The 9,745-nt window shown below is 31.5% G+C and overlaps 1 long non-coding RNA gene across 2 annotated transcripts; it reads right to left on the reverse strand.

The window, feature by feature from the left end:
- Positions 1-1,382: 1,382 nt before the first annotated feature.
- Positions 1,383-2,710, reverse strand: LOC127151021 (uncharacterized). Of its 2 annotated transcripts, none has more exons than XR_007823692.1 (2): positions 2,323-2,710; positions 1,383-1,946 (listed from the first exon to the last, which is right to left on the reverse strand). It is a non-coding gene; the product is annotated as an uncharacterized LOC127151021 (long non-coding RNA). The 2 variants fall into 2 exon arrangements; XR_007823693.1 differs by lacking the exon at positions 2,323-2,710 and adding an exon at positions 2,131-2,316.
- Positions 2,711-9,745: the final 7,035 nt, after the last annotated feature.

Below are 9,745 nucleotides of genomic sequence, written 5' to 3' on the forward strand. Positions count from 1 at the left end.
ATTGATGTATGCTTGTAAACTTGATTGATATACTTGATAATGATTTGCTTTACTGATATGGTGATATATTTTACTAATGTATTGTTAATATACTTGATAATGATACACTAAGTTTATATCATGCATTCATATACTCAATAATGCACTCATTCATACAATCGATACACATGATACATAATTTATTATATACTTAACCATAAGTACAATGAACTGCAAAAATGAAAATCTCGTAGTAAATATACCAACCAACTAATAAATATAATATAAATACATTACAACACTAATATACAAAACTGATACAAATTAAAGCAAAACAGAACCAATATAAAAAAATAAAACAAAATCATTTGAAATCAGATTCAACTCCAAAATTAATACACATCGAAGACAGTAGGGAACAATCACAAACGAAGTTAAATTAATCCAATCAACAACCATTATATTTCATAATGCAATTAATATATCATTGATATCCTACCATCAAGATTAATACAATATAAAAGAAATGAGGAAGAACAAATTGTAGTTTTAAATTCAATAAATAATAAATATGAATGATTCCTAGAAGAAGAAGAGAGAAAAGATGATGATCAAAACTCCCTTACCAATTTTGGACACCAATTATAAGCTTTCGATTGGAAAAACCAAATTGTTTTCCCTGTATAAGAAAGAATAATCAGGACTTTAAAAGGGAGGAGAATAAATATGTATGTTATTGAATAAACAAATTGTTTTTCCAGAAAGAAGGAGGAGGAGAAGCGGACAAGCAAAGGAAGAGGAGAAACCTAAAAGAAGCAAACAAAAGAGAAGAACGGTGAAGGACAGTTTTGGAAATTAAAAGTTTAAAATAAAAAATATCAACCGAATTGAAAACTTACTATATTTGCAAAATTGGAAAAGTTGGTGTTTATTGAATCATATTCTCCTAGTGCCACGGAATACAAATTCTCATCATTTAATTAGTTGGCAAATAATTTAAAATTAAAATAGTTTAAAAAATTAAAATATTCTAAAAAAAATCCTAAATCAGTTTATTCATCTCTGCGATTTATTCTACCATTTTTGCACATTTTCTTTGATTTCTTATCCCACTTTTTGCACTTTTTCTTCAATTTCTTCTTCCACATATTTGCGGTTCTATCATTCTCCTCCTCCAGTTCCGTGAAAGTCCACCAAATTCTCCTAGTTTGTTGGGTTGGTTTTAACAGTCCGATTGCGAAATGATGGAAGCTCAGTAAGAAACTTGGCTTTTAGAAAATTTTCTAAATTCCACCTGATAGATTTTTTTTTTTCTTTTTTTGAAGTTTGTTAAGAAAATCTTCATATATTTAAATCATAAATTCGAATTAATGATTAGAGAAAGAAAAAGATAAGAACGTATAGAATCTAAACCATTTTGAACCCATTGAAAAGTTATGGTTTTGGTGTTGGGACAGCTATTAATAATTTGTGGAGGGGAAGTAAAATGAAAATGTGCCAAAATGAACGGGAGGAGGAATTTTGATTTTTAACATTTTAAACTCCTCCAACAGATTCATACATGGATGCAAGCTTCTTGATCCGCCGCTCACAAATAATAGATTCACCTGCTCAAACATGAGAAGCGCCCCAGTTTTGTCTCGCCTGGCCTGGATAGATTCCTACATAACATGGAATGAGAAACCACGTTTAAGCCGCACTCCGGAACCCTTCCATGAATTACTTCAAACCATTTTCCAATTGTTTTAGATTGCTCGGAGTTTACATGGGGCCCTTCTCCTTTCAAAATAAGCAACCAGCTCATCAGAGAAAAAGATTTCAAAAGAAACATACCTTGTTGGTGGGTAGACACAAAAATGGATGGCTACCCAGGCTTTACTTTCATAGAAAGGCTCAAGAGACTATCCACCACTATCAAAAATTGGGAAGGGAACAAAATAATACAATACATAGCCCAGAAGAAGAACCTGATTGAGGCAATCGAGGAAATTGACAAAAAAAGAAACGGCTCAATCCTTCAGTAGATAAGACAGTGAAAGAAGACTAGCTATAAAAGCGGATCTCAACAATTTAGAATTCAAAGAAGCACAATTATGGACTCAAAAAGCAAAAAGAATGTGGTTAACTGATGGAGATGAAAACTCCTCTTACTTTCATAAGGTATGTACCATTAGACAAAGGAAGAACATCATTAAACAAATTGAGGATGAGGAAGGAAATACTTTCAGCATTAATGCTCAGATTGCAAAAACTATAGTTGCACACTTCCAAAAGATATACACAGGGGAAAGCAGAAAGAACATTATCATCGATAATCTAGATTGGAGACAAATTGAAACTCACCACCATGAGAACCTGTAAACAATTTTTCAGAACAAGAGGTCAAAAACGCAATCTTCTCTTTCAGTAATGACAAGGCTCCTAGTCTGGATGCCTATACAATGGATTTCTACAAAAGATTCTGGTCAATCCTCAAACAAGACGTGATGGAAGTGTTCAAAGACTTCCATAAAAGCCAAAAAGTCAACAGGAATATGAATAACACTTTCATAGCATTGATTGCAAAAAAAACAGAATGCAACACCCCTATGGACTATAGACCAATCAGCTTAAACTATTGCCTCTAATCAACATGCTTTTGTCAAAGGAAGGCAGATAACCGATGCAATATTGATGGCTAATGAATCTGTTAACCATTGGAAAATTAAGAAAACAAAAGGTTTCATTTTCAAGCTGGATATAGAAAAAGTCTTTAACAAACTAAGTTGCGACTTCATTGAATACATTCTCGAAAAACAAAAGGATACCCAACAAAATGGAGAAGATGGATTAGTGCGTGCATCAAGAAAGTCAACCTCTCAATTCTGATTAATGGAAAACCATATGGCAGAATTTCATCAAATAGAGGTCTAAAGCAAGGCGACCCCCTCTCCCCTTTCATATTTGTGATTGCAATGGATTATCTCAGCAGCATACTTGCTCATGTGCAAAAGAACAATCAACTTCAAGGAGTATGCTTCAATGAAAAATACAAACTAAACCACATCATGTTTGCGGATGACAAACTGATCTTCATAGAGGATGACAACAAAGCCGTGGAAACTCTTAAAAAGGTTATCTTCCTTTTTGAATCTGCCATTGGTCTATCTATCAATCGTGCAAAATCTTCTTTGACTCCAATAAACATTACAAAAGAAAGGACTAAGGAAATAGAAGATCTTTGGGTGGCAAACCAAACACAAAGGCTTTTTGGAACAATATGGAAGGAAAAATCCAAAAGAAACTCAACGATTGGAAGTACACACAAACTACAAAAGTAGGTAAATTAACATTGATCCAAGTTTCTCTCTCCAACCTTCCGACATATCAATTATCTGTTTTCAAAGCTCCTTAAGTAATTTACAAAAATATTGAGAGGTTATGGAGAATCTGTTGGGGTTGATGCCCTAAATCTCGTGTTCTTGTAATTTGTAATTCTATATATTATACAACCTTTTTATTTATCTAATAAAATAAAGTGTTTTATTTTATTTGACATTTAGTTGCATTAACTCACAAAACCAATAAACTAACATCCAAGGTTATCTTTTGTAACCTAAACATGTACGTGGAGACATACAAGTGGATCATGTTTAAGTGATAAGTGATAACCTAAATGGTCTGTAGTAAATGGATAAGGCTGGATACCTTATCCTGGTGACACTACGAATACGGCCTGCTTTGTAGTTGTTACAATTGTTCTAAAGTGCTACAAATGATTTGATCCTAATCATTCATGTCGAGACATTAGAGCGGGGTATTCTATACAAAGAGTTTTTGTATAAGACCGGACCATGAAATGAATAGTCTCTCTTATTAACATTGTTACTAGTTGAGACTACATTTCACCACGATGACTATAGGTGACTTGACCTGAATCCTGAGTGAGTTGTGAACTCCTGCCTATGAAGGCGATCCTTTGATTTGTATGGGTGAGAGTGGCCTATGTAGCCGACTCAATATGCCTACCATTTTAAGGATTCGTCTGATTGGGGAGCTGGGAACACAGCTACACAAGAAGGAATTCACTCCTTCTCTATAGATAGAGTAAGTAGAGAAATTGCTCTCTTAAGGGTTGATTTCAGGGCTTGAACAATGTGGCGCCACACCCTCTCTGTTGGCCTCTGAGAGAGTTCAGTTATAGTAGGACTATAATTATTGTTCATTAGAGGAATTAGTGGTACTTAAGGAGTTAGATGTAACTATAGAGGCAAAATGGTAATTTTTGGCCTAGCTGTACTTACGAGGAATTTGTGAAGGGTCATTGCACTGTTGATTGGTTATATCTAATGGACACAAAAATATATCTACAGTAAGAAGAGTGCAACTATTAGTCTTTAGTGGAATGAGTAATAGTTAATGAATAGAGATTAATTTAATTAAAGAGTTTAATTAATTAATCTCACTTCATTGGAGCTTCAATCTATAGATCCATAAGGTCCCCTTGTTAGCTCAATAAGGACAAATGAGAATCAAATTTATTTTGGTTTAATTTGAATTATTGAAATTGATTAAAGGGAATAAATTGTATATGATACAATTAATATAATGTATTTGATACATTATAATGTAAAGTTTTTATGAGAGAAGTTAATATTTGAATACGATTCAAATAATAATAATAATATGAATAAGATTCATAAATAAACTATAGGTTAAAACTGAATTCGATTCATATTAGAACTATAGATTATATGATAGATCTAAACCATTGGTTATATTATATATGATATAATATAAAGTTTATATTATATGAGATATAATATATTTTAAATAAATTTATATTGATTTTATTTAATTTAATATATATATATATATATATTTTTTTTTTTTTTTTTTTTTTTAAATAGAATGAATAACTCCCTTGGGAGTTTTCTACGTGGGAAAGAAGGGGAAGTTATTTTGATAACTTCCCCCTCCATGGTTAAGATTTGTTTTAAAAAGAAAAAAAAAAGAGCACGATCTTACGATCTCTCTGTATTCCAAAGGAAACAAAATTCTCTCAAAAATTTATTCCCTCACCAAAATTACAGAAGCCCACAACTCTTTGTGATTCTTTAGTTGGAGAATAACAAGGAAGATTTTGTGGTATCTTGAAAGCTTGGAAGAAGAATTGGTTCTACAAGGGTTAGTTTATTTTCACATTTTCCTCCATGAGAAGCATGCTTATTTTGTTTATTGTTTTTCTTTGAATTTATTGGTTTTATAAATTGAATTTCACTTGCACTGCGTTCGTACGCTTCCACTTTGGGAATTCCATTTCTACAGAAACTTCCTCAGGTAAAGCAAAAAGGAACCAAACAGCTCTCATCAGGTAAACTGGTCGAAGGTTACAACACCAAAACAGAAAGGAGACCTTGGTATCACCAAATTAAAATTCACAAACCCTGCTCTTTTATGTAAGTGGCTATGGAGATACCAAACTGAAGAAAATGCTCTGTGGAGTCAGATTATAGAGGCCAAATACAATTGAAATTATCTTGGCGACCTTCCCTCAAATGGAAAATACAACAGCCAAAGTGCCCCCTAACGATCAATCACAAAACAAATAAAGTGGTCTGAACAACAATGCAAATGGAAGATTAATACTTGACGAAACCTCTCATTCTGGCATGGAAATTGGAACAACAAACAACCACTTAGCAAGACCTTTCCTCAACTGTTTGCATTACAAGAAAATCAAGATGCAACAATTGAAGACCATTGGGACCAAACATCACAAGAATGGATCCTAAAATCAAGAAGACCACTGAATGAAAGGGAAACTGAAACTGGACTATGGAACCTCATCAAAAGAGAGCTCCCCAAACCAGACACTACTAAGGAGACAACTCCTTGATTTGACTTCCTAATGACAAGAATTCCTTCTCAGTTGCATCAGTCAAAGAAGTATTACAGAGAGAAGACCAAAACAACCAACAGGTAAATGATAGAATCCTCAAAATGATCTGGAAGACCAAACTACCAAAAAAAATGCAAATTTTTTGTTTGGTCCATATGACAAAAGTGTATCAATACGATGGAGACTCTACAAAAAAGACTTCCAACCTCATGCCTAAATCCAAACATGTGTTATCTGTGCAAGGAAGCAAACGACAGTACAATTTCATAGAAGAGATTTGGAACAAACTCACAAATAACACAGGGATCAACTTCAACAGAGAAAGTATGGATACAATTTTTGAAGATCTTTACTCATTGAAGCAGAAAACGAGAAAGAACATCATACATCTCAATGTAGGGATCGCAACTCTGTGGAGCTTGTGGAAGGAAAGAAACAACAGGATCTTCAAAAGCTCAGAAAGAAGCATAAACAACATATGGGAGGATATACAAAATCTCATAGGAATGTGGTCCAGCAGAAGTTAGGAACTACAGGACTATAATCAAACAACAATATCCCTAAACATAAAAGCTTTGTTAGACTAAAATATATAGGCTATCCTCAAGCCTATGTACTGTATAACTTGGCTTTTTTTAATAAAAGGAGGCTCCCGCCACATTGTTTCCTGATTAAAAAAAACATTTTAAACTATTTTAATATTAAATTATTTGCCAACTAATCCAATGGTTTTGTCAAGTAGTTAAATAAGTGCATCCATGTTAGCATTTAATGATCTAGTTATCATTACGTTAGTTTAAAGTTAAATCAGAGACCATTTAGAATTATTTTGCAAACCTGAGGGACTAAAGTATATTTTTTAAAGCCTCAAGGGCTAAATAGACATTAACTTGAAATCTGAGAAACTAAAAGTGCATTTTAACAAAAAAATATACAAGGACAAATGTAACGCCCTAGGCCCAGAATTTGGAATTAAGATCTATGACATTCCTACCTTTCAATATTCTTTGTCCTCACTCACATGCATTCTGAAAATTTCCAAAAGGTCACCTGAGTTCCTATGATCGAGCCACCAAAAAGGAAGGTGCACCTTTGTTGGTATAGGTAGTAACTTCTAATTCTCTTAAATCTTTCTTAACCTTACTTTTATATCCTCAAGATCCCTCTCATTCAAATGTGATATCGGTTCATTCATGTCTCCCTCCTAAACTCAGGGCGTTACAACGAAACAGTCTAAAAAAATTTCTTATTCGTATTTTTATATGGACTAGATTATTAAGACGTGCATTGCATGTGGTTTTTCATTCTTGTTAAGAAATGATATCGAATGTAGAATAATAATATCAAACTGAAAATGTAAAACTTTTACATTATTTATAAATGGTTCCCAAAGGTAAAATTCATATATTTTTCATTATGACAAAAACTCTACTATAAACAAAATTAAGGATCAACGTGAGCATAACTCATAGGTATTTCACATCCACTAAAAAATTGATATAATCCAAACGCATCTTTATTTGATATAATCACTTAGTCTGCCTCCACTAAAAAAGGATAAAAATTGAGTAGGTAAGATAGAATAACTATTTTCTAGTCAAATAGATGAAAACTAAGCGTTTGAAAATGATAATAATTAATATAATCCAAACTGTTAACATCTTTATTGTTGGCTTTAATTATAATGTAAAGGTAAAAACCAATATCTTTTAACACGCGTGTACCATCGATTTAAATTCTTTACTAAGTGTTTTTAAAGAGCGTTTAAATTAAATACATGACGAAAAAATTGATATTTTCTAGAAATCTTTTCAAAAATATAACAAAACGGTAAAATATTTATACTATAAAGAACAATTTCGAAAACGAAAAAAAACCACGGGTCCATAATTGAAAATAACAAAAATGCCCCGTCAACAATGCGTGTAATATATCTGGTACACGATCATTTATATTTAGCTATTGTTTGGTATACGATCGTTTAAATATGGTCATTTAGATTTGGATAGTCAAATCTAAACGGTTTATTTTTAAAATTCTCTGTACACGATTGTTTAATTTGGTTACACGATCGTTTAATTTTGTTACAGAATCTTTTAGATTTGGACATTTATTTTTTAAATTCTCTGTACACGATTGTTTAGATTTGGCTAATTTGGATTTCAAGATTTGTTATATGATCATTTAGATTTGGCTACCCGATTGTTTATTTTTTTATATACGATGGTTTAGATTAGGCTACCCCAATAAGGAAGGGGCAAACCTAAAATATTTAAAAAATAGCTAACTTCATGTGTTTTATTACACGAGTCGTAAATATTTTACCAATTTGTTATATTTATAAAAATTTCCTTATTTTCAAATATAGCAAAAACATCAAAACTATTTACAAAATACAACAAAACCTACCAAATTCCTTTAGCAAGTTTTTTGCTATATGTAAAAATAGTCTCGACTTTTTTGCTATTCATAAAAAATTCTTATGAAAAAATTATTATTAATGGTCATGTAAACGAGAGTGTAAGAATATGTTAAATAACTTTTTTATTTAGTATAATATAATTAGTATTGGAACATAATATAGTTTATCATCGTCAACACGATCGTTTTAGAGTTGAACCAATTTTCCACTGTTTAAAAATAACTACACGATTGTGTGAATATGATCTAAACGATCGTTAAGTATAGTCAACATGATCATTTAGATTTGAAGCTCTTTTCCAATAGTTTAAAAAAGAACTACACGATATCAGGTGGAAATGATTTAAATGATCATTTATCATAACAAAACGATTGTTTAGTATAGTTAACACAATCATTATTATTTGAGGTTCTTTTTCCATCATTAAAAAAACTGAACAATTGTATTGATACTACTTACACGTGTATCACTATCTACACGGTCGTGTATCATATCTACACAATCGTGTATCATATGATCGTTTAGAAGACGATTACAAGCACGCGTGTAGCCGATTAATCGCGTGTTGATTATGACATTATTGTATTTTTCATTATAGGTATGTGGCTTTTTCTGATTTTAAAATTGTTCTATACGATGTAAATATTTTACTAACTTGTTTATATTTTTGAAAAACTCGAAAATAAAATATTAATATATTTGAAGTAACACATTAAATAAGATTGAAATAAAAATGGCAAAGTTACAATTGAAATTGCATAATTTTTCAAAATTAAATTTACACACCAACATTGATAACAAACTAAAAAATAAAAATAAAAAACAATCCCACCATATCAGGGAGTAGTTAATAAAAAAATCTAACTTCACATTTTTTTTTGGAACCCTAATTCTTGTTCTCTCTCTCACCGCCTCCAATTTTTATTTTGTCTTCTTCCTCGCAAACTGTAACTCAGTCTCGTCACTGCCGAAGCTCTTTCGAAGACAACTCGATCACACAACACCTGTGGGCTCTCCCCGATTGGGGCTTACTTTTGCAATGATTTCCTTTTCCTTTCTTGGTTTTCTCATTTTAATTCTAAATGCTAAATTGCAAAGTATGTATATATTTTCTTCATTGCCTTTAAAAAAAATTTAGGACTTAAACCTGGTTGAAAGGGGCTAACAAAAGTAACTATTCAATTAACTATAAATATTAAAAAAATAAATAGTTTTTTTTATATATATCATATAAAGACAATAAAGTTGAGGGAGAGCTCCATGTCTCGAGTCTTCCTTTGTTTTTGTGAACAAGCAGATCTCATGTGTGTATATATACATACATGTATATATGTATATAGGAAGACATAAAAGTTTTTATAACTTGAATATTTATTAGTATTAATGAGTATATATGTATATAGGAAGACAAAAGCTTTTATAACTTAGAATATTTATTAGTATTAATGATCAATTGATTGAAA

Source organism: Cucumis melo, chromosome 9 (assembly GCF_025177605.1).
Source record: "Cucumis melo cultivar AY chromosome 9, USDA_Cmelo_AY_1.0, whole genome shotgun sequence".
NCBI lineage: Eukaryota > Viridiplantae > Streptophyta > Magnoliopsida > Cucurbitales > Cucurbitaceae > Cucumis > Cucumis melo.